The sequence below is a fragment of the Phacochoerus africanus genome, chromosome 3 (genome assembly GCF_016906955.1).
Source record: "Phacochoerus africanus isolate WHEZ1 chromosome 3, ROS_Pafr_v1, whole genome shotgun sequence".
In the NCBI taxonomy this organism is placed as follows: domain Eukaryota; kingdom Metazoa; phylum Chordata; class Mammalia; order Artiodactyla; family Suidae; genus Phacochoerus; species Phacochoerus africanus.
In genome coordinates this window covers 83,203,612-83,230,827 of record NC_062546.1, presented here as the reverse complement: position 1 = coordinate 83,230,827, position 27,216 = coordinate 83,203,612, and the positions used below count along the sequence as shown (strand labels likewise).

Below are 27,216 nucleotides of genomic sequence, written 5' to 3'. Positions count from 1 at the left end.
CTTTTGAATGAAAGAATTCAAATTAAAATTTTTTGAAGTCTTAAAAAAATTAATAACAACTGGCTGCATTTAAAGCTGTGGCCACAGAAAAAAATTAATAGCTTCTAAGCACATTTAATAATAAAAAAGAATATAAATGAACTAAATTCTCAGCTCAGAAAACCAAAAAAGGATAAATTACCAGAGAAGGAGAACCATAAATAACAGGAAGGAGACAAAGAGCAAAATGTAATGAAATTGAGAACAAAAAAGCATAAACCTGGTTAAGAAATCAAAATGTAGCTTGTTTCTTTAAATTGACCCCTACATAACTCGATCAAAGTAAAAAAAGAAAAAAAAAGTGGGTCAGAAGAAGAAGGCACATATTGGTGTTCCCATTGTGGCAAAGAGGAAACAAATCTGACTAGGAACCATGAGATTGCATGTTTGATCCCTGGCCTAGCTCAGTGGGTTAACTAAACTGGCATTACAGCTGTGGTGTAGGTTGCAGACGTGGCTTGGATCTGGCGTTGCGATGGCTGTGGTGTAGGCCAGCAGCTGTAGCTCCAATTAGACCCCTAGCCTGGGATCCTCCATATGCCACAGTGTAGCCCTAAAAAATAAAAACAAAAACAAAAAAAGTGCAGGTATATACAAGATAATAAATGACAAATAGGAAGTAACCACTGAAACAAAACAATTTTTTTTTAATGATTGCACCCAGGCTAGAGGTTGAATGAGAGCTGCAGCTGAGGCCTGTTGCATAGCCAAAGCACCAATGGATCTGAGCTGCATCTGCTGGAATGCCGCAGCTTGCTGGAATGTTGGATCCTTAACCCAATGTGTGAGGCCAAGGGTCAAACCCATGTCCTCACAGAGACTATGTTAGGTTCTTAACACACTGAACCACAATGGGAACTCCCAGAAAAAAACAACTTAAGTATAAAAGCCTCTTGAGAGATCTCATGTCTATGCAAATAAATTTAAAAATAGGTAAAAATGGAATAATTCTTTGGAAAAGATATTTACCAAAATTAACTCTATTAGGGATAGAAAGCTTAATTAGATCAACTTTTCTAGAAGAAAGAAAGAAAGTAATTAATATTCTATCCTACCAAGAAACAAACAAAAACACAGGTCCACGACTTCACTGGGGAATTCTAACAAATCCCCAAGATCAGACCATTCCAATGTTCCACATTTTTCCCATGGAAAGTGAAGGGACATTTCCTAATTATTTTTACAAGGAAAGTATAACATTGACAGTTGTTATGGGCAGAATGTGTACATTCACAATCAATTCATATCTTGAACCCCCCCCCCATATGATGGTATTAAGATGTGGGGCACTGGGGAGGCAATTAGGATTAGAAGTAGTCATGAGGGTGAGCCCTCATTAATGGGATTAAAGGCTTTATGAGTCATTGAAAGAGCTTGCTTCCTCTCCCTGCTTTCCATCATGAAGATACAGTAAGAATGAGGATGTGTGGAGAAGCTGGAAGTCTGAAACCCAGAATAGGACTGTCACCACACCCAACCATGCTGGCATCCTGATCTCCAACTTCCAGCCTCCAAAACTGTGAGAACTAAATGACTGCTGTTGCTAAGCTACCCAGTTAATGATGTTTTGTTATAGCAGCAGGAACTAAGAAAGAAATTAAACCTGATACATACAATTTAAAAACAAAAGAAAAATATATATCAATGTCACCATACATTTCAAAGCAAAAGTGGTAAATAAATATGAGCAAAACAATGTTACACTGCATTTATACATATGTGTGTGTGTACATATATATGTATATATACACATACATATATATATACACACACACACACACACACTATGACCAAAGGCCACTTGCATTTGGTTCAATATTAATTAGTTTATTAATATAATACATCATATTAATTAACCTAATGAGAAAAACAGCATGATTCTCAACACAGACATTTAAAAATCCTTTTGAAAAATTTAACATCCTCCTTGATGAGAACTCAAGAAAGGAGGAATTGATGTCTATTTTCTTAACATGATAAAACACACATACACAGGCCCCCCAGTCCCCACAAAAGTAACTCATTTAATGGAGAAATATTTTAGGTATTACTAGTAAAATCAGGAAAAAGGGAAGGATACCCCCTAGCTCTGAGACTAGTCAACATTATATTGTAGTCTATACAATTATACAGGATAAGTCAAATAGAGGCATAAGAATTAGAAAAGTAAAAGTAAAAACTATTTTAGCAGATGAAATGGTATTATGCCTAGAATATGATGTGAATCAATGATAAAATTAACTCAAACATCAAAAATTCAGACAGTAAAAATCAACATACAGAAATCAATCACCTTCACACACACTAATGATAACCCGATAGAGGATATATTAGTATAGAAAACCTCATTTACATTACTAACAAAGAAGATAAAATAGTTGGGAAAAATCATACTGAGAAATATACAAAACCAGAGGAAAAAATTTTAAATTCCCTGAAAGTCAGAAAAATAGACTTGGAGAAATAGTATTCATTCATTGTTCTATGACAAAAAGACAACATCATAAAGAAGTTAATTCTCTCTAAGTTACTGTGTAAAATTAAGACAATTCCAATAAAAATACGAATAAGTTTATTTTGGAGGTAGACAAGTTAATACTCGAGTTCATATGAAATACTTGTAAGAATAGCCAATAAAACACTAATAAAAGATATAAAAGGAAAAATAACTCCATCATACAGTAAACATTCTAGTTGACCTTTAAAAGATACAGGTTTGAATTGCACTAGTCCACTTATACACAGAATTTTTCCCTTAGTAACTACCACAGTAGTAAATGATTTACAGTTGTTTGAATCCAAAGATGTGGAGTGACCTGCAGATTCAGAGCAACAACTGTATAGGAATTTTTGACTGCATGGAGGTCAGCATCCCTAAGAGTATGGTGCTGGTGCATGGGTACACAGGGCAGGAACAGATTACAAAGTCCAGAAACAGACCCAAGTACAACTGAACATACATGTATAACATAAAGATGTCATCTCAAATCACAGGGTCCAACAATGAACTTTCTTAATAAACAATGCTGGGACAACTGGTTGGCCACTTGACCAAAAAGATGTTACATTTATACTTCATACACAAGCAGAAACTCCAGAAACATCAGGAATCTAAATATAATAAATGAGGCCAAATACAAGAAAAAAAAACTTACAAATGTCTTTATAACCTAGGTGAAAGGAATAGTTATCTAAAAATGATTCAAACTCCAGATGCAATAAAAGATCAATAAATTTGACTACCTAAATTTTTTAAAGTAGCACAGGATAGTAGTTTTCTATGGCCTGCTATTACAATGTGTCATAAACTTCATGGCTTAAAACAGCACAAAGTTATGACCCTATAGTTTGTAGGTCAGAATTCTGACTAGTCTCATGGGTCTAAAATCAAGATAGGCTTTATTGTCGGGAGGGCAGCATCATTTTGCAGGGGCTGTCTAGGAAAATATGTTTCCTTGCCCTTCTAGCTTCCTAGATGCTACATACATTCCTTGGCTCCTGGCACTTCCCTGAATCTTCGAAACCAGCAATTTTGCAGCTCTCTGATCTCTCTCCATAGTCATATATCATTCTTCCCACAGGCAAGAATAATTCTCAGCTTTGGGGACCCTTGTGATGATATTGGGGCCATGTGAATAATCCAGGTTCACCTCTCCCCCTTGAAGTTCCTTAACGCAATCACATCTGCAAAGTACCTTTTGCCACATAACGCACCATGTTTATAGGTTCTGGAAATTAGGTCATGGACATCTTTGAGGGGTATTACCATGCCTCATACACAAAGCAAAACAAGCCCCCAAAATCAAAAGACTGTTGGGAAGCTGGGAGAAAATACTTGTAATTTATTATAAATAAGGGGCAATATGCCAAATATACAGAAAACTATTAAAATGAGAGGAAAATGCCAAAAAGTTACTAGAAAATTAGGCAAAAGTCATGGACAGACAATGCACAAAACAACAGGAAAGTAGCTTTTGAACATATGAAAAGTTGTTCAAGCTCACTCATAACTAGAGAAATGCAAATTAAAACTACGCTGAGATACCACTTCTCATCTATGCCATTGGAGAAAATTTACATGTGTAGTAAGTCGTTCTATTGGAGACACTAGTACATAAAAACACTGTCTCATACACTGCTGGTGAAAATATAAACTGGTTTTGGCAACATCCAACAAAACTCCATGTGTATTTACCATTTGAGTGAGCATTCCCACTTGTTGGAATTTTCCTTGAATGGAAATACATATCCAACAATACAGAAATACATAAGCACATGATTATTCATTGCTGAATTGTGTGCAATTGTAAATTGTTGCTTAAAATAGCTGTAACTTATCCTTACTCTCCATCTATTTCTTTTTATCTTGATTTCATGGTTTATCTTTTGGTTGGATTATAAACTACTACTCAATTTTGTAATACTTTATGGGCATTTTTTATGCTACTTTCTACCTAGCAGCACTGAATAAATGTTTGCTAATTTGAAAATTATTAGGGCCAAATGATCATATAAGAAATTTCATTTTGGAATAAAGCTTTCATATTACTAACATATGGCTAATTAATTTTGGATTTATTTGATATTATTGTATATTATACTTTTTTCATGATTCTTATGGAGTTTCTTTTTTAAAATCATAGCCAGTATTAATTAGGAAAATTTTGTTTCTTTAATAATTAAACCTCTAAGGAGTTCCCCTGTAGCATAGCAGATTAAGGATGTGGCATAGTCACTGCAGCTGCTGTAGCATGAGTTTGATCCCTGGCCTGGGAACTTCCACATGCCATGGGTGTGACCAAAATAAAAATAAAAAAACCCCTTAGGCTAGGGTACAGGGCTGAATTCAGCACAGCCACTTAGAGCAAGAGTCCACCAGACTTGCTACACTTTTTTAGTCACAACTGAGATTATTATTCTATGATAGCATTATTCTCACTAATGAAATTTATATATGGAATGCACGTAAGTAGTCCCTGGTTATTCTTCTGAGGGTTGGTAACAAGACATATATACACACCCATGTTCTATCAATCATTCCATTTTTTGAGACATTAAGATCCATGTTCTTTAATTAATATAGTTATTAATTCAACTGTCATTTGTTAAGCAACTATTAACCGGATAATATAACAGTTTTTTTAAATCAAAAGTGTAAGGTATTTGAGAGAAGTTCCCACTGTGGTGCAATGTGTTAAGGATCCAGCATTGTCACTCTAGTGTCTTGGGTCACTGCTGTGGCACAGGTTTGATCCCTGGCCCAGGAACTTCCACATGCCATGAGTGTGGCCAAAAATAAAAAAAAGTCTTTGAGCCAAAAATGTTTCATGATTTCAAGTTTTAATAACTTGTTTTCTGGATATTTTATGTTTGTATTAAAATCCTGTCTTTAGACTGCCTCTTGAATTTAGTATGGCTGTATATATTACATACATTAATATGAATGTACATATATGCATATATAGTCTTATGTGTGTGTGTGTATATATATATATATATAAAATGTCTGCTATCATATCTCCATAAACATATATACTTTTATCAGAATAGCTGCTTTCATATTTGGGAACATAGAAGCAAAATAATAACCTAAATACAAAGAAGGGGGAGAATTCCCTTCATGTACACACATACTTATTTTAAGTTGGCCTAAACCCATTCAAATTCAGAATTTAGATCCGCATACTCACATGTCTGAAGTGGCTGCATAAGGCAAAGGGTGGAGTATATTTAAACTAAACTTTCAGTCCTCTAGTATCTAGCATCTATGGTTTTCCAACAACCTATAGAATGTAGTCCTATGAAAATAATATAAATGTATTTCTGAGAGAGACTAACAAAATGTTACCAAGGCAGTATCTCTCTTACTAGGTGCTGATAGAACTTTGCAAGGATCTTATTAATCCTTGTCATTTTTACCTGATGATTTATGGGTTTCAATTTTTTTAATATTTCTAATAATAATCATAGAAAGAATATGGCCATTGAAGGGAGCCTAGTACCACTCTTCCTGCCTGTTTATGGATGGGGAAATTGAGCTTACAGTTTATTTAGGATGATACAAGGGAGTCACAAAGAGAACTGAGAGTTGGTTGTGAGGCTTCCTCATCTACTGCTCAGCACCCCAGCAACCAGAAGCCACCAGACCTGTGCCACAGGGCTTAGCAGAGCAGCTCTAAAGGAGGCCTTACTAGGACTTGGAGACAAGAAATCAAATGTATGATGACCTATAATCCTTCTTTACTTATTCAGGAGTTAGTATGTAGAAGATTGTAAAAACAACACAAGCAAGCTTTGTTAAAAAAAAAAACTCACTCTAGATCAGGAATTGGCAGCCACAGGCAAAATCTTGCCTACTTTGCCAAATAAAATTATGTTGAAACAGTGTTATCCCCACTCGCTTGTGTTGTCTGTGGCTGCTTTTCAGCTCCAGCTACAGATCTTAATAGTTGTGACAGTGACCATAAGGATATGACCAGTAAAGCTGAAAACAGTTACTGTTTGGCCCTTAATGGAAAAAGTTTGCCGACCCCCACTATAGAAAATTCTGCCCTCTTACAAGCTATAACAATAAACATGAATAACTATACTTTAAAAGACTGCTAATGATTATAATTTTGAGTTACACTTTAAAACAACTATAGTAATTAAATGCATGTTGTAAATTCTAATGAGCCCTCAAGTTTCTAATGAAAGTTGTTTTACAGCATATACGCCCCTGCAGAATCTGAGACATTCCATTTTTAATAGTAAGAATAGGAGTAATTTTATCTAATTAACTTTTAAAATTAAACCTAAATTAACTTTTTATAGCCAGCAATAACTACAGCTAAGAATACTTCCTGATAATTAAAATGCAGTGTTCCTAATGAATGGATATCTACTGTACCTTTCTTTCCCAAAGACAATTATAATTGCTTATATTAGTTTCATTTTTTCCTTTGTGCCTTCAAGATTATTGTATTTCCCCAAAGTGTAAACATGGGCTACTTTCAATCTATTTGTTATGAATTAGGGATACAACATTTATCAAATTTCTAGATCATCCTATAAATCTTAAAATTGCTAACATTTGGACAATTACAGTACATTTAAAGAAATATTAAGAAAAAATGGGCCCTAGAGTTTCTTATGAAAGGAATAGAATTTTGAAACATATTCTGGAGATATATGGGGGATAAAATAAAGGGAAAGTCTGAAGCTGAAATTAGCACATAAGGGATTGAAATAAGGTAGTACCATAATAAATTATTCATTTTTTTGGAAATATATCCTAGGCACTACAGAGAACCTGTTCTGCCTTTATATTTTTGGCTTACATACGGAGTCAGTATAGACCACCCAGATATTCACAGCTTGACTTGAAAGCTTATTTCCTCCTCACACTATATGTTGGCAGGGGCCTCTGCTCAGGGCAGTCATTCTGTGTCCCAAGCTGTAGATAAAACACCATCTTGAGCACTGCTGTTGTCATGCTGAGTGAAAGAGAATACCAGAAGTTGTGCATGGACAATAAATTCTTCAACTCAGATTGTCACTTTTGCTAATAGCCGATTGACCAGAATGAGTCACGATTCCTCCCAACCACAAGGGGACAGGAGTGGAAATATTTATGAACAACTCATTGAATGTTAGGATGATGATTCAGTACTCAACCCTCAGGTCGGGCTAATTAACTGTGTTTCATTTGCCTCATCTGTAAGATGAAAATACTAAGCTTCATAGAAAGGTGAGCATTAAATGAGTTAATACTTACAATGTGCTTAGAAGAATATTGGTGTTACTGTTGTCATTTCATTTCAAGCTTTGTACTTGCCATGCTACACTTCAAAGCCAAAATCAGAAGAGGGCAGCCATAGGAATGCTGACTTGGGCCCAGCAGAGATGCCTCCAACAGGTATTCTTGAGGAAAGGCCAATGGCCAAATGAAAGAAATAAAAAGGCCAGGTCTTCCTTCTAAGTAATATCAATCCAGGAGGCAGGAGATAAGCCATTAATGGGGCAGTGAGTTAGTTTAACAGAAGCAGGAGGACAAGGGGAATAAAGGTACCAAAACTGACACAGGTCTTATGAAATATGGTCAGAGGATGAATTTGGGGTGTAGACATAAAGCATGGACACTGTGTGTGGAAGATGTAGGTAGGACTAGTATATAATATATGCATGTGAATAGTATGGTCTACGAAGGAATCCCATCTAGTATGTGGCCTGTGAGGCTTCCATCAGACTAAATATGAGAGTTAAAGTAGAAGACTCCCACTAGAAAGGGCAAAGGCAATAAGGAAAGAAGAGAAATGGGAAGAAAGAGAAAGTGAACCAAGAACAAGAGTCCAGGATGTGTAGGCAACTCCTCGCCTATGTAGAAACTTAGCAAGTGGTGGGTTGGTGGCATGTTCATTCCCATCACTGTTGGTGCCCCTGCATTGGTACCAATGTGGCTGCTCTGAATTCATGACCGGATATCTACCCATGATCACCCAAGCATCAATACCCAGCCCAACAATTCTGGACTGCTAGACACTAGATGGAGAGATGAGCAGACATGATTTCCTCTTCCAGGAGGTAATGAATGACAAGAGAGGCAGAGAGGTTACTAACCCACTTATCACATAAATCAGAATGAAATAGATTCTGTACTGCATACACATGCCAAATGTTATGAGAACAAAGAAAGGTCCATTTTTAGCAGAGCATACTTTTTGGAGGAAACAACATTTTAACTGAGATTTTTAAAGAAGAGGGATGAAAGTCAAAGTATGTAATGAATACCAAGCTAGTGAAATATCATTAGTGACAGTAAAATGAGTGAGAGTGACCACCTAGAGAAGGTGGAGAAAAAAACAAATTTTAAAAAGAGCAAATATCTTTGTCTTCCTTTTTTTAATACACAAGCAATAATTTAGCAACACACTTTAGAAGGTCTTATTCCATGATTTGTATTTATAAAACCTGCTGTGATTTTTCCCCTAAAATAATTTTTTAAATGGCTATTTGGGGGTCCCTGCTGTGGCACAGTGGGTTAAGAATCTGACTGCAGCAGTTCTGGTTGTTGCAGAGGCATGGCTTCAATTCCCATCCCCAGAGAGTGGGTTAAATGATTGGTGATGCCACAACTGTGGCAAAGGTTGCAGCTGCAGCTCAGATTCAATCCTTGGCGTGGGAACTTCCATGTGTCTTGGTTACAACCATAAAAATTAAAAAATAAAATTAATGGCTATTTGATTTGAATTTTCTTTCTATAGTCTTCAAATGTAATCTCCAGAGGCTACATTTTCCTAGGTGGTCACATATTCAAAAGATCATAGTGATGAAAAGAAATTTCAGCCCAGGAGTTCCCATTGTGGCTCTGTGGTAACGAAATCGACTAGTGTCCATGAGGAGGTGGGTTCAATCCCCGGCCCTGCTCAGTGGGTTAGGGATCCGGTGTTGTTGCCATGAGCTGTGGTCTAGGTTGCAGACGCAGTCTGGATCTGGTGTTGCTGTGGCTATGGCATAGGCTCGGCAGCTGCAGCTCCAATTGGACCCCTAGCGTGGGAACTTCCATATGCTGCATGTGCGGCCCTAAAAAGCAAAAAGAAAGAGAAAGAGAGAGGGAGGGAGAGAGAGAGAGAGAGGGGGGAAGGAAGGAAGGAAGGGAAATTTCAGCTTTACCGATGGAAGGTCGAGTAACTAAATGATTCACACACATTACAGAGTGGCAGACAAGAGACCAGAACTCCTGTCATAGTACTGAATGTATAGTTCAGTATTGCATTCATTCATAATAGTGAATATAAGTAATATGAATAGAGTAAATATGGAATTATTCACTAAACCCTACATGTCTGATGGAGGGGTCACCACTTGAAGCCTATATGTGTTTAAGCCAAATAAAAGGAAGCCCTACTCTACAAGGTAGGGCTTATGTTTATGGAATCTAACCAAGAGGTGGAAGAAGTTAGAAATTCAAACAAATTCTAAATGGCTTATGCAAATTAACAACAACCCCATCACAGTTAATAATAGAAGAGAAAATGTTTGGGTCATGTTATGAACGTTTGGAATGAACATCAAAGAGGCCCAGCTTTGCCAACTCTGACAAAGACAGAGATGGCACGTGGCCATGATGCGTCATGAGAATTCTTGTTTCTACTTGTGAAAGCCTCCCAATGCTGCATTTTGGAGAAACTGCTAGGCTACTGGTTTGTGAAGAGAAGATGGACATTCCAGGAACCAATCTTTGACTATGTATTAACCAAGAGAACAAGATCTAAAACATCTTGTTCCCAAACAGGAGCCTAAAGGATATTTCCACATTCTAACTTTTCGGGAAGTATCAGGTCCTGGAAATATCATGAGAAAGTTTTTATAAGGCTATATCCATACTTTCTTCTTTGGTTTGTTAAATGAGAAGCAGGAAACCTTCCAGACATCCTGAACCTCTGACCTTTTTGTGGGTTTCCCATCAACATATGCAAACATCCATGCAACAATTCAAAAATCTCTTCCCACTGCATTACAGCACAGCCTTATATTAGACCTATAGCTAGAATCTGACTTCTGTTTCCAACCCTCTACTGAATGAGTTTAATTGCATGTTTCTGGGGAAAAGGTGATCTCATTGGTTCAGAAGAGTCAGAAGCCCACTATCACAGGTCTGGTTTCCAAAATGATTTTCCCAAGCCACCCTAAACGACTCCCTCAGAATGTTTCTGGCTGACGAGTGGATCAGCCTTTGCCTCTTGCCCGATCTCGTCTCATTCCTTTTCTGTGACAATATCAGGACATCCACATCTGATGACAGTCCCAGCTAATTAATTTACTCCCATGCCTAGCAGCCTTTGGACAGAAAAAATAATCTATGTTGTATTCATCGCAAAATCTCTACCAGTGTGACAAAGATGAATGGAAGCTTCACGTGGCCATTTTTCAGCTGTTACCCAAAGTAGAAAGTGATGTTCCAATGTGAACTTCAACATTTAGGAGGAGAAAGATAGTGGTTCGACTTTCAAAATGCCTGGAGATGGAACTTTCTATGACAATGGTTTAGCATCAAGCAGGAAAAATAAATTCTCCTACGACTGTAGTAGTAAATGAGTCAGAAATAAACCTCACAGTTGGGGTGGGGGAGAGGGTGACACATGCAAAGAAGGGGTGGTGGAATTGGATTTCCAAAATAATTGATCTGAAACTCTTTGCATAATGTATCTTCAAGAAGTGATGGTTAGGCTGTGATGATGGTTGTACAACTATAAATATAATAAAATTCATTGAGTTATTAAAAAATAAAAAGAAAAGCAAGAAGAAAAAGAAGTGATGTCTTCCCTACCTGCTTGCCTTTGGCCTTGGGCAGCAAGGAAGACATATCTTCCTTTGTAAAATGCACACACCATTGTCATAATACGGAGAAACTTGAAAAATCTAAACGAGAACCCCTTAATATCGACAATGCCCAAATCTGATCTCTGTCTTAAACAGAAGAACCAGTAATCCCATCGCTTTCACTGTGCCCTAAAATACTGTCTCATGAGCTTTATCTTAGCCTTATCATTCCTAATATTCCTTAACCTTGGGATTGTAAATGTTAAATGAATAATTGTTCCTATAATCTGAAACTAATTCCCTTCTTCCTTCTGAAAGGCCAGAGTAACCATCCAATAAAAGTTATAACAAGGTCAGGAATGACCTAATTTATTTGTAATCATTCATTCTTCTTTGACCTCCCAACTATAAATAAAGCCTTGGCATTGGAAAAAGAAGACGTGAGGCAGGACAAGGCAATTTTCAAAAGTCAGGGAATAAAGGAACAGTGGAGAAAAAGAGAATGGATTTTCTAAATTTAAAACATGCCTTGCCCTTTCTTGAAATCATGATTTATATTCTTTGAGTCCACAAGAGAGCAACTGGATATGCATGAGGCAATGCTGGAATTTTAGGTATTTTGCCTAAAGGTTATTAACAATTAGTACCACTGGGGGAAAAATCATAAAGTTAGAATAACAACCCTCTCTCAAAGGATGACTGAAATTGGACTTGTAATCTGGTCATAATAAAACATATTATGTTTCTATTAGAGTTCCACATGTTAAGAGGCATATTGACAAACTAAAATAAGTCCACTAGGGGGCCCTTTCAGTGAATGGGGTCTGAAATGTAAGTTACATGAGGAGCAATGGAAGAACCTACATGGCCTCCTTTGAAAATGTAAAGACTGAGGCCAATTATATAAAACTGCCTTTGTACTAAAAAGGGATAGTACAACAGAAGAGGAAATAGTCATTACAAGTAGAGATGCTAATGGTGGCTTAGAGCCAGAGAGTGGAGGATGGATGATAGGTCATCCAACATGAAGGGCATCTGGTCTCTCCCCATCATCCACCAGAGCAGAATCCATTCTACATGACATCTGAAAGATGGCTTCTCAGGATTTGCTGGGACACTTGCACTGGTCCAGAGCTCACTATCTCAAGAACACTTTGCTTCATGTTAGAGAGCAGTATCAGCACATTTCTTTCTAGCACTAAGTGTTGTCCCTCAGACTCTAACACACATAAATGATTAACTAGTTCTGTCCTGAATATGTTAGTATACTGCTCATCCTTTCTCCATAAGACAACTCACTGCCCTTTATTAAGTTAAATTATCATTGATGCATCATAGTATATATGTTATAGGTATACAACACAGTGATTCACAAGTTTAAAGATTATGCCCCATTTATAGTTATTATAAAATACTTGCTGTATTTCCTGTGTTATAAAATATATTCTTGTAGCTTATTTTATGCCTAAGAGTTTGTATTCTTAATCCCCTATTCCTATTAGTTCCTCACCCCTCTCTCTCCCCACTGGTAACCACTAGTTTGTTCTATGGATCTCTATATCTTTTATGTTATATTTGGTAGTTTGTTGTATTTTTTGCATTACTTAATGCATATAAGTGTTATCATACAATATTTGTCTTTCTCTGTACGACTTACTTCACTTAGCATAATGCCCTCTAAGTCCACTCATATTGCTGCAAATGGCAAAATTTCATTCTTCCTCATGGCTTATTAGTATTGTAGTGTGTGTGTGTACCACATCTTTATTCCTTTATCCATTGATGAGCACTTAGGTTGCTTCCATATCTTGATATTTGTAAGTAATGCTTCTATGAATATTGGGAGTCCATGAATTTTTTTTTTTTGTCTTTTTAGAGCCACACCCATGGCATATGGAGGTTCCCAGGCTAGGGGTCAAATTGGAGCTGCATCTGCTGGTCTACATCACAGCAACGCCAAATCTGAGCAGTGTCTGTGACCTACACCACAGCTAGAGGCAGTGCCGAATCCTTAACCCATTGAGCAAGGCCAGGGATGGAATCTGTGTCCTCATGGATACTGGTCAGAGTCCGGGTCAATGAATCTTTTGGAATTAGTGTGTTTGGTGGTTTTTTTTTTTGGAATATATACCCAGCAGTGGAACTATATACCCAGCAGTGGAACTGCTGGGTCATATGGTAGCTCTCTAGGTCTATCCCTTAGTTTTCTAGTTGTTAAACTAAACATCTCCAATTCCTTTCACCATCATTAATTCAGTATTCAGCACCTCATACCATTTTAGTCACAGACATTCTGGATATTCTCTGGTTCGTAATGCCCTTAACTGACATCTGAAATAAATTCTCTTGATCCAGTGTTATCAGCAAGAGTACCAAATAGAACTTTTAATTTCCTTGCTCAAGAAAATAAGTATATGTTCGCTGAATACCTGTTGCATTCAACCCTCTGCTTAGCACCATTTGATAGATAACAGAAGTGAAGGACAGGTGCTAAATATATTTGTAGAGTCAAAATCAAGGCACATGGACTAATTTAGAATTTCTTGCAAGGTGTAAACCATTATGTGGACACATATAATAGAGCTTCAGATTCAGGGTGTATTTTTTTTTTCCCTTTTAGAGCCATATCTGCAGCATATGGAAGCTCCCAGGCAGGGGTCGCATTGGAGCTGCAGTTGCTGGCCTATACCACAGCCATACCAGATCCAAGCTATGTCTGCGACTAACACCACAGCTCACAGCAACACTGGATCTTTAACCCACTGAATGAGGCCAGGGATCGAACCAGCATCTTCATGGATATTAGTCAGGTTTGTAACCTGCTGAGCCTCAGCAGGAACTCCTCAGGGTGAATTAAAATAAAACAGAGCCCAGGCAGGCTGGGGAATGCTTGTGAGGGACTGTAGATCAGAAAGACCTAGGCCATACCTTGAGGGATGGGTAGGATTGATCTGGAATGGAGACACTAACAATGAGAGAGTATGTGTGGAGGAAAAAATCAGTCATAAAGGTCAGGGTTGGTAGGGACATGTGTAGTAGAAACAGGAACATTTAGATTCGTACTATAAATTTCTACTAGGACTTTCTTCCATTCTAAACATGCTGTGCTTAACTTTGCTAAAAGATTTCCAGGACTCAGATATCCACAGGTTATCTAATTTGGCAAACTCAACCTTGGTAAGATATTACCAGGAGCTAAGAGCATAATGTTAGAACTCTCCTCAGGGGGCAAGGACAGATTTTCTGGGTAACATTATGGAAATCTTTTTCCTTTATTTCAAGCCTGAGAACCTCAGGCAATCCAGTGGGGGAGGTATTTTTGGATAGATGCAACTTTCGGTACATTTTAAATTATATTATCTTGGTAAAAAATGGTCTCAGTGACCAGAGTCTTAAATTGTGTATTTGATTCAGAGAATTTCTCTTTTAGAGGGGTCTTCTGTAATTGACCCCATTTGTATCTTTATTTCCAAAGCAGAGATACAGGAAAATCAATTAAACAATAAAAATGAATAAATCCAGGTAAATACAAACTTTGGCTTTCAATTAGCCAGCAAATCCGTGAATCTCCAGGGAACAATGAAGAGACACCATTAGACAATGCAATTTCCCTTAATAGGGACCATAACCCCAGAGCTGCTTTCTTTTTTTTTCCCCCCTAATATTGTGCAATTGACTGTTTTTTTTTTTTTCCATCATGCTGTGCTCATAGCTTCTGTGGAAACGTAAACATTATTCAATAGAACAACTTCCTGCAAAACCTTTTGAAAGTAGTCACAGATGCTGACCCTGCTCTGGTGCTCTAGGTCTGCCAGCATGAGGCTTTATTACTTCTGGAAGTTTCAGTGCCAAGACACAGTTCAAGAGGAAGAGCTGAAATAAAGCGAGGTATATAAAAATAATGTTCTGCCTTCTTTCAAGAAGGGACACTGTCACTTTCAACTCTCAGTAATATGTATCTATCACTTCTCTTTTATCTCCCTTACCCAACCCTTCAGCTGGCCTACAAGGTAATTGGAAGAGTTACAGGTCGAACTCTAAAGAATGGAATGCTGAAATCACTTATATTAACCCTGTCTTATTCCCAATGGGAAACCAAGGCCCTGAGTGCCTAAAGGACTTCTCCAGGACCACACAGTCATTGGCAAAATCAGGACCTGAACTTCACATTGCAGAGGAATCGGGAATAGTACTTAAAACTTAGCAACAGGACAGCACAGTCACCAAAGCAGAACAGAGACCCTGATTGTACTGGTGTGTCAACAAATACTGCCCCAGCTGGACCAGAGTGGATGTCAGTAATACTTTAGGAGATAAAGTGAAAAAGTGCCACTTCCTTGTAATTAGAGTCCCTAATGCGCTTAGCTAATAAAAATGAAAATTTACTTTTAGTTGGTTGTCCTCTTTTTTCACCTGTTTATTCCCCCCGCACTGTCTTCCACATCACTAATCCTTTGAAAATTTGCCTTCTGTTTGGCAGTCCATGTCATTGTTATTTATTCTGAATGTCCTTGACTTCAAGTGTGTGTCCATCTTAAAATTTTTTCTTAAGAACTTCTCAGCAAATACCCCCTTTATAGTCTTTCAGGTCAAGCCCTAATTCTGTTTTTAATTTTTTAAATTAAAATATAATTGGTTTATAATGTTATGTTAGTTTCTGGTGTACAGAACAGTGATTTAGATATGTTATATATTACATATACATATATACATACATACTATTTTTCAGATTTTTTCCATTATAGGTTATTACAAGATATTGAATATAATTCCCTGAGCTATACAGTAGGACCTTACTGTTTATCTATTTTATATAGAGTAGTGTATATCTCTTATTTATTCTATTTTTCAAAGTAACTTGATCTATATGTCCAAAATTTTTCTCTAACTCACTTTAACCAAGATAATAAATTTAGTATTTTAGGCCTTGATTTTTATCATGGATTTTTTTAACCTCTCACAGTCCCTTTCTTTAAAAACTATTCTTTTATTGCTTCTTTTCAAAACTAATCTTTTACTGCTTCTGTTCCTATTGTACCCAAGATACAATTGGTAGATAATGGGAGTAAAATTGGAGACTGAAATACACATTTGATTACTGTCACTGTAGGGAGCCTTTCCTGTGATGCTCAGTGATCCATCATGCAGACGGAACATGGCTGAACACTTCTTCCTTTAGGATTGAATTTTTTTTTTTCTTTTTATGGCCACACCTGTGTCATATGGAAGTTCCCGGGCTAGGGTTCAAATTGGAGCTGCAGTTGCCAGCCTACACCACAGCCATGGCGATACTAGATCTGAGTTGCATCTGTGACCTATTGTGCAGCTTGCAGCAACGCTGGATCCTTAACCCTCTGATTGAGGCCAGGAATGGAACCTGCACCCTCACAGACACTATATCGGGTTCTTAACTCACTGAGTCACCACGGGAATTCCCTAGGATGGGGAAGCATAAAAATTGGTTGAAGCAAGAAGTTGGTTGAAGCAAGCATTCTTCCTATCTTTATATATCACTGACAACCCATTCACATCTTCACTACTTGTCCCCATCTTTAACTTTTTAAGTGTAACTATCTTGAAATTGCATATCCCCTTTAACCCTGGCATAGCACAGAGATAGAGACTTTTTGCTGTACATACTTGCTTTATCTTTCCTTGCATGGACTTACCAATAAAGGTGGGCTCATCCCTCATAAATACCTGAGCCATTAGTAATTTCTCTTCTTGAATCATCATTTCCTTCAATGGCTTAAGAAAGTGTTTTGAGTTGCTATAATGCGCTAAGTCACTTAGGTACAAAGATGACTAAAACACACTTTAAATTGAAGTGTTATGTGTGAAGTTGTATATTTTATGCTAACCACTATGAGAGACAAGAGGTACCATAAGACTTGATTCTACAAGTCAAAGACCTTAAGGGAAAAAGACCTCCATCAATAGAAAATAAAACAGTGTGTGACTGAGAGACATGTGGGGATTAGTATTGAGGGTAAGGATGGAGCCACTGTTACATTTTGGAGTATTTTGTTGAGTGTCATCCTCACTAATGGGATTGGAGTAAGAACCAGAGCACCCCCAGGGTCTAAATGAGAGGTGTCACTTACTTGTAAAATCCAGCTAATGGAGCAGGAGAGTTGAGATCTGCAGTAGCTTTAACATTCTTTCTCAATCAGACTTAAATCTGATGAAAATCTGGGCTGACCTCAGCAGAGAATTCATATGTCATGTGAGTGGGTGTAGTGGAGATGCTGAGCAGCAGATAGGCAAGCTCTCAGAAATCAACCTTGTTTTATGAGAACTTGGTCATAGGTTGCCAACCTCAAAAAACCCAGCACTAGACATTTGCCTTTGTAGAAGTTTTCTCTGCTTTGAGATATCTAGAGGGTGCTTCTTCCAATGCTTTACAATTTTACCCCATTCTTGACTCTTTGATTCCAGGGAAACTTTCCCTCTTGGGCCCTCTGTTGGACAATTTATTAGGTCTAATTTGTAATACAAAAATGCATAATGTACAGTAGTGAAAGCCTCTGAGGGGAAAAAAATGCAGTGTATTTCCTCTTTTCACAGAAGCTCCACCATCTCTCGTGAGAATTGAAGGCTAAAGGTGGGGTACCAGGATTCCTTCTCAGGCCTCTGAATATGGAGGGCACAAAAAGAATGGTGGTAAGTGAAAAAAATAAATTAATTTACTCCTTTAACCGCTAGTGTTATCCATATAGACAGATATGTAGAGTCATATCCTAATAAGCAATCCCTTAAGGAAAAAAAAAAATCACAAGTGCTCATGCACTAACAAGTTAGTGATTTTTTTCCATTAAAATTAAAATTAAATAAAAGGCCATGTTAAATTACCCATTTCTTTCCTCCTTCCAGGGAAAAAAAGGCACTTTGTCATTCCTTACTCTGGGTGCACTTCAGCTTCAACACATGCATTTATGTCGAGCAGGTCATTTATACTGTCGCCTGCTGGAGTTTTTCTTCTTTCAACTTAGTAGGGGATATTTGTGATCTTTATTACCCCCAATAAATCTACAAAATGCCTTTTGCTTGAGGCTCTTTATTTTAATTTCAGATAAATAAATCACATTAGGTTGCTGGCTGTCATATTAAGATAAGCATGGATCTAAAAATAACTAATGTGTTTTAAGTCAAATGTTTTCAGATTTACATAGTGGTAAATTTCTCTGGGTAACCCCTAAATCCTAGTGATGTTGAAATATTTTTTTGGCATTTTAGAGTATTTCTTGAACACAAACCTATTTAAATTATTTAAACTAGAAGGAGAATAATTTTCAGATCATCTATGGACCTGTACAACATTATTCAACTCAAGCTTCCCATGGCTGCAATAAATCCATTCCTGATGTGGAGATGTTTCCCCAGTTGCAGAAGTGGCCAGTTTTATATCTTTGTAGGTTAACATAATACATCCTACCTATACTGTGTTTTATTTATTAAATATAAAGAGTTCTAGGTCTGAATTTCTCATCATTTTATGTATAGTTATACTCAAAAGTTTTAAAGGCAGTTTGAATTCCATCTACTCAATATCTAGTTCTTCACTTGACATACATCCACCAGACCTGATCCTGCTCATGACTCAGATCAAACAATTAGCTCCTTGGGGAAACCCCTGGACTTTTGAAGGACAGTCTCCTAAAAAGTGTTTTACCAATCCTCTACCCAGCCAGAATAATCTTGATTAATGTGTGTGAATGTTTCCTTCAAACAAGATTTGTAGTGAAGAGGAAAAAAAAAAAGAAAGAAAGATAAAACTCCTAAGGTTTTAAATAGTCTATTTTATACATTTATTAGGTTTGGACCTAAATATACATCCTCTGATATATTAGCATGGTCTTTTATTTTAAAGGAAGACAGATTTTATAAGAGACAGGAAATCATATATATATGTATAAAGTTGGTATAGAGTTTCACTCTGGCATTTTTGGTGTCTCCCTGCCGCAGTGATTTGGGATCAAATTCTTGTCAACTCCCTAAGTAGATAAACATGCAGATCGCACACAGGTGACTTAAGTAATGCTGATCAATCTTAAAGTAAAAGGTCATATATGAACCCGGATTGTCTTCCAGTTCAGTCAAGCCAGATACCTTTCTGGATTAAATCCTATCAGCTCCTCCTGTTCCTGAACAAAAGTCATCTTCAGGATAAAGACATTACTTCAGGAATTCTCACTGTGTCTCAGCCATAGTGAACCTGACTAGTATCTGCAAGGATGCAGGTTTGATCCCTGGCCCACTCAGTCAGTTAAGGATCTGGCATTGCTGTGAGCTGCAGTGTAGGTGGAAGACAAGGCTCAGACTGTGTTGCTGTGGCTGTGGCATAGGCCGACGGCTCCAATTCGACCCCTGGCCTAAAAACTTCTATATGCCATGGGCGTGGCCCCAGGGGGGGAAAAAAAAAAAGACATTGCTTCATCTAGAACTTCAGAGCTAAGAGAGGAAACCTAAACACTTCCTTGTTCCCTTAAAGCAGTACCATCGTTCTATCCTAAGAATCCTTGGGGATACAGCTCAACCCACAGCCTTCCCTACCACCATCCAAGGATGACATAACTGCTGAAGCATGTGGCAGTACCCAATTTCCAGAGCCCTGATTTATTCTCCCTCGCGCTGGGCAGAGGGCATGACTTAGAGGCAAGGCTCTTATCTTGGCAGGGGTCTGGGACTGTCTGCCTCTCTGGAACAACCCCTGGTGGGTAATTGAGAAATGACATTGATGGGTTTCCAGGGTGGCTCTTATGTTTGCACTTGGCCAAGACTGCAGCTATGATTTAGAAATCCAACCCAGGGGCTGAGAGGAATGGATGATCATGCAAAGCTGACTGGCCCTGGTCTCCTTTGACCTCAGTGGAGTGAGACCAGGATGCAGAGATGGAAAACCATGTGCTATTATTCAGTCTGCATAGCATGAGGCCTGGCTTTTATTGCTATTAGGGAGTGCTGAGCTTTTTGTTTGCTACACACTCTATCCCCTAGAGGTATCCTCTTTTTTTTTTTTTTTTTCCTTGAAGGGATTTAAGAAACAAATCACAGTTCTTATTTTATTTGGTGTCCACCATTAAGAATTCATGCAGAGCAATTTTACTTGTTGCCAATTAAGATCTCCCAGTGGAAGTCTATGATTACAGCAAAGGCAACCTGTTTAATACTTGGCATCTCCTTAGCCTACATAAATTAACCCCACAGGGACAGAGACGTGCTAATTCTTAAGATTGCCTGGATAATTTGATTCTAAGAACCAAGATCCACAGAAGGTAAATTTCTGAGAGGCTCTGGGCTTTTCCCTGGCTACATATGCTTTTGTCTCTGAACTCTATTTGACAACTCTAAGATCATTTCTAGATAACATGTTAGCAAAGGCTTTCCTTTTCCCAGAGATAGAATTATAGTGTGTAACCTCTCTGTAAGCAATTTTAATATCACTCCATTTTACAGAGACTGAGATTCATGCTGAAGGAAATTTTAGGCACTGGTGCCAGTTATTTCAATCCCCAAATGTAGAAATATATCAAAATTATGGAGAACACAAATGAGTATTTGGAATGTGGATCATTTTATTTCCATCTTCACTCTACTTAGATAAGCAGAGTTTTGAATCCTGATGGGAATGGAAACAAAGTTTTTGTCCAAGTTTTTTTCTATCTCTTTCCTTAGGTTAAGAATCACAAACAAGCCAGGATGCAAAAGTCTATTTTAAAGAATTTTGGATACACTAACACCATCATTTTATTGTTGGAAGGGATGGGCTTTAGGGACTCTAAATGTTCCCAGAGGTCTCAAAGTGCTTCTCAATTAAGTGTTTTAGTCCTCTTAGTATTTTAGGAACCATAATTTCTCCCCCTGTGGAAGCAGGAGTTAGGTGTTTTACCAGGGCAAACATAACATATAATCTATGGTTCTTGAGATTCATGGAATTTGGTATTGAGGCCCCTTAGGAAAAGAGGGATGAACTTGGGATTGGCTTTCTCACATATGTATTTTCCTCTTTTACCAACAACCCAAACTCTTCACACTCCTTGCTACTCTTTTACTAAGTCTTCCATCTCAATGCCAGTGAAGTAAGGGGAAAAGGGTGAAGAAAAGGATACAAGCTGTTTTTTGTATATTTGGATATTGAACTAACTAGATCATCATTTCCCAAAATAGATTCCTTAGAACCTCAATCTAGTACCAAGAAAGATAGGATTTAGGGAATTTTTTTTTTGTCTTTTTTGTCTTTTTGCCTTTTCTAGGGCTGCTTCCCTTGGCATATGGAGGTTCCCAGGCTAGGGGTCTAATCGGAGCTGTAGCCACTGGCCTACCCCAGAGCCACAGCAACTCGGGATCCAAGCCACATCTGTGAACTACACCACAGCTCACAGCAATGCTGGATCCTTAACCCACTGAATAAGACCAGGGATCAAACATGCAACCTCATAGTTTCTAGTCGGATTCATTAACCACTGTGCCACGATGGGAACTCCTAGGGATTTTTTTAAAGAAGCTAAAATTATTTCTTACATTCTATATTTAATATGCATAACACATATTAGCCATATAGATAGCTCTGAGTAGTTCCAAAATTCAAAAAAACCTTAGGAGTTCCATTGTGGCTCAGCAGGTTAAGGATCTTATGTAGTCTCTGTGAGGATGAGGGTTCAATCCCCGACCTGGCCCAGTGGGTTAAGGATCCAGTGTTGCTGTAAGCAAGCTGGTGCATAGGTCTCAGATGCAACTCAGATCTAGTGTTGCCGTGGCTGTGGCATAGGTCAAAGCTGCAGCTCTGACTTGACCACTAGCCCAGGAACCTCTATATGGCACAGGTGCAGCCATTACAAAAAATCTTAAAGCTTGGTTTTACCTAGTATACCTGAAATTTGACCACTGTATACTTTTGTTTTTCCTAAAATATCTGTAACACAGTGTATTAGTGTTTCTTGGGATATGCTTAGAAAAATGCTTAGGCGGATGATTATTGACATCACTGGTTCCTAGGGAGAGGAGAGGATGTCACTCCTAGGAAATATTTGGAAATTATCTGGAGATATTGCTGGTTGTCTCATTGGGGGATGGTATTGGTACATAGTGGGCAGAGGCCAGGGATGATGCTTAACACCTTCTAACTCACAAGACACCCCACCCCCACTCCCTCATGATAAAGAATCTTCTGGCCTCAAATATCAACAGTGCCCTGATGGAGAAACCCTAGCTTAAACATAACTTGTTCAAATGGAACTTTGATCTGTCATTTTTAGGTTGGCAATTAGCACTCTACACTTACCAGATCCTATAATTTAATTTTGGCTATGCAAACCTACTCATTCTTTATTTACTTCCAATCTATTGATAACTCTGTCTCCAACTTGAGCCATGAAAATCTGAAATGAACACTGACATTATTTGGTTCAGTCACTGGCAAACTGTATGTATCTGTTATATTAGTCGTTTCTACGCATTTTTTTTGAAGTTTTCCATGACATATATTAAACCCTACATAATGATCCAGCTTATAAGTATTAGAGAAAAATAAGATGATACATTTCTATACATGTTATATCTATATAATGTTATTTTATTTTACTTTATTTTTAAAAACATTTTTGGCTGCCCTGAGGTATGAGGAAGTTCCCAGGCCAGGGATCGGACCCAAGCCTCAGCAGTGACAACATTGAGTCTTTAACTGCTGGGCTACCAGGGAACTCCAGTTATGCTATTTCAGACATTATATGCTTCATGAAATCTCAGGGCTCAGTGATAGTAAATACTAGCTATGTTGATTCCTTCTTTTTATAGATAAAAAAATCTCAGTCTTAGAGATGTTAACCAACAGCCAGTCAGGACAGGCCAGGAAAGAGTCCACATCTCCAAAACCTCCAATACAGTCTTATTTCCAGCCCTACAGTGTACCGTCGCTCCCACTTTTCATACATAATTTCACATATGTGACATGAAAGAGTAATTAACACCATAAATATTCATGAATTCAATTTGTGTTTTCCAACTGTTTGTGTTTGTTCTAAATTCTCCATTTGAGGCTGCAAATGGATAGAGATTTCTGTCAAATATTAGGAGAAAGGCATTCTCTGCAGTTGTTCTCTTACACTCTTTCTTGTCAGTCACAGATATATTTAGCCAAATCAGAAATAGTAACAGATAATAGAAAAATCATTAGGGGTCAAAAGAGCCTTTTTCTCCTCATCTTAACTTTCCTCATTTTAAACAAATACACGTATAAAAGTATATGACTGCACCTCAATATCACCTAGTAAACAAGTTGTTCCTGGGCATGTTTATTTTTCCTCATCAAGCAGGAAGATTCAGAGTGAATGAAACCTACCCAGCCTTGTACTCAAGTCTTAGACTATGTTCTAGATTCTGGCTCCACCATCTTCTTCAGATGAATTCATAGAAATCTTCTTCTGCTGGTATTGAAAGACAGTTGAGCTCAATGCTCATTGCTAGACAGCTATATTTGAACTCCACAAACTTCTTTGCAATTTGAAAACTCAGAGGTAGATTACAGGTCTATTTCAGTAGAAATGGGACCTCAAAGTAATCAGTTATCCTGAGAGTATAATTACACATCATACTTGTGTCACAGAACATGGTTATGCTATAAGAAAAAACTAAAACCTATTAAAGACAAGTGGATTCCTCCATGAAAATATTACTTTTTAATTCTTATACCTAATTGTCTACTATTGGTCCAATTCTCTTAGCATTAAGCAAGAGGCAATAACAGTATGACATATGTCCGCTATGCTTTTGGTCAGTTTTCAAAGACTGTGTCCATAAATGAATGCTGACCACAATTACTGTTGCAAGATGAAAATATTGAGAGTTTATCTTTTAAGTTATAGGTTAAAGTATAAATGGAAGGCCATGAGTTAATATCAGCAGTAATGACAAGTAATTTATTCTCAGAAAGCTGTAACAGCTATGAACCAAAGGCAAAATAAAAATCAGAAAAAGGGTATACTGTGTTAATAGGAAGATTTAACTTCAGACACTTTAGTTGTGCCTGTGTACATGACATGTCTTTCCCATGATCCTCAGCACATTATAGGTTCTGCCCTAACTCAAGAAAGCATTTAAGGGAGTTCCCGTTGTGGCACAGTAGAAAAGAATCTGACTAGTATCCATGAGGATGCAGATATGATACCTGCCCTAGCTCAGTGAGTTAAGGATTCAGCATTGCTGTGAGCTGTGGTGTAGGTCACAGACACGGCTCAGATCCTGTGTTGCTGTGGCTGTGGTGTAGGCCAGCAGCCGCAGCTCTGATTAGACCTCTAGCCTGGGAACTATCACATGCCGGGCATACAGACATTTAAAAAAAAAAGGCAATTAAAACTTCAGTCATAACTTGTAAAAATTTTCCATACTGTTCACTGTCACTCACAAATCGTTCACCAAAAATAACTTGGATACAGGTGTGGTTGTGATGTTGTAACAATCATCAGAAAGCCTATCACTTTAAGGCAGTCAAGATTTGTTTGAAAAATATAATCAAGTATAATTTCATGATTCAATAAGTAGTATATAAATCTGCTGTTACTGGTTTTCATTTTCTTTTCAAGACTACCATTTCCATTTTCTCACTGGTAGTTATTCTGACTATTCAAATGTCATTAGTACCCTTTATTGTTATTCGAATGAACCTTTCTTATTAGATCCTCTGACACTATATATAAGGCTTTGCATCTTCACCAGCAATAATTCTATTTCAAGGAAAATGGAACTGATTGCCCTCAAAATTCTGAGCTCTTACTTTATGTTAGGCCAAGCCTACTGCGTGAAATGAGATTTTAATTTAATCAGGCTGGAGAACAACCAAAGGTTTTTATTAACTACCTTAAGAATGAAGAAAAATATCCTTTTCCATGCAGGTTTTTTTTGGTTCAAAGCCTGAGAAACCATTATTCCTCTTCAATGATGTGAACAAGACACACTGACCAAATTAAACTCTAATCTTTCATCAGATGGTATTCATCATTTGTGTATTTTTCTTTTGAAAGGTAGGGGAAAACTATTCTATATGAACAGTTTAAAGAAAATATTGCACCTTCAGTTAAATAACTTCTTAAATATACTTTGTAGTAGCTCTATGGAAAATATAATTTAAAAGGTATATAACCATAAATACATTGCTGTTGGTTTTATTACTACAACACACAGGTTCACAAAAGAAAACTATATCAACACCCAGATTGTAGCTCTCAAAAACAAATCTAACAAATATTACATCTAGTTATATAAAGTTAACTGAGGATGTCTGTTAGTGGCAAGCAGACTTAAAAATTGCACATATTTGCTTTATCTTACCAATAGTTCTTCTATGCAGAGAAAAGAATATTGTGTATTATTATAACCAGACATCTTTTCTCTAATAGGAAACCTCATATTAGAGCAGTACAAATGAAAATATCAGGCACTTTACCCAAGAACTAATTCCTTAGGAAAGATGAATTTTAAGGGTATTAGGATTTGTTACAAGGTTGCATGTAGAAGCAGCAGCATCGCCTGGTACAGAGACCAAGGGTGATGGATTTGGATGAGGTTAGACAAGAAAGCCACAGGGTTAGCTCATACTTACCTGCCTAAAATCTCTGTGTATGGAGAGAACCACACTTGCCACAAGAAGATAAGAAATAAAGGACTTTAGGGACTTATTTACCCTTGGGAGACAAAGCTAATTATAGTAAATAATTCTGGTGCAAGGTGAGATATCATATAACTAAGCACTAACACATATATTCCAGATAATAAGAGCTATAGGGATTTAGTAAAGGAATTCAGAGTCCATACTAGCACCTAGGAAGACCATGATCACATGGACCCGAAGGATCTGGATAATAATACAACAATCTCCATTCCTAAGAGGCCCCAGGGGATGAATAATTTAGAAATATGACATCTGTGATACTCGCCTCTTTTTCCAATTTACCTTCACAAATGTTCTCATATACCTCTCCTTACCAAGAATCAGGACCTACCATGTAGAACAAAATACTAAACACGGGAGACCTAAAAACAGCATTCTTAAAATATGTATTCTCCAGTCATCCTTCCTTCTGGTCACTCTCCTCTGAATGGTTTCCAGCCACCTATAGCCCATTGAACCCATGGGCCATACACCTCAACATGATATTGACCAGTTAAAAATACAAAAAGAATATTACCTGGTTACTAGACTGTTATTACTATAGTCAGAGATCCTACTAGCTTATTGTCACACTTTAACTACTCAACTAAAACTCTAATTGTGTTTCTAATGTGCCTCTACTAAAACCTTTTGTCAGAACTAACTCAATGATGAAAAATATATACACATAAAATCTTTTTTTCTGTTTGTTTTTTTTTGCCTTTTCGAGGGCTGCTTCCCGGGGCATATGGAGGTTCCCAGGCTAGGGGTCTAATTGGAGCTGTAGCCACCGGCCTATGCCAGAAGCCACAGCGATTCGGGATCCGAGCCGCATCTTCGACCTACACCACAGCTCACGGCAACGCCGGATCCTTAACCCACTGAGCAAGGCCAGGGATCGAACCCGAAACCTCATGGTTCCTAGTTGGATTCGGTAACCACTGTGCCACGACGGGAACTCCAACACATAAAATCTTTAAAAAAGGAACAAAAAGAAATATGAATTCTTCTTTAATATGAAAAGAAGCAGAAATTTCAAGCAGATGTGTCCAAACTTTTCATTGTAGAAAAAAAAAAAACTAGCATTTTTGCAGGCAGGGTTAGAGAATTTGGGTCATAGTTTCTATAGTATAAGCTTGCTGCATGGTCTTGGACAAATTAATACCCTGACCTTGACAAGTGCTGTGATTTCCAATACCCTCTCAGCTCTGAGCAGGTCCTTCATTCAAGGGCAA

The 27,216-nt window shown here is 37.6% G+C and overlaps 1 protein-coding gene and 1 long non-coding RNA gene across 5 annotated transcripts in view; one reads left to right on the top strand and one right to left on the bottom strand.

The window, feature by feature from the left end:
• The window catches only part of NCKAP5 (NCK associated protein 5), a 1,086,741-nt gene that overhangs the window by 665,397 nt on the left and 394,128 nt on the right, over nt 1–27,216 (bottom strand). The gene's annotated exons all lie outside the window — the stretch shown is intronic.
• On the top strand, nt 14,997–15,725 carry LOC125123001 (uncharacterized). Its single transcript, XR_007133945.1, has 2 exons — nt 14,997–15,228; nt 15,339–15,725. It is a non-coding gene; the product is annotated as an uncharacterized LOC125123001 (long non-coding RNA).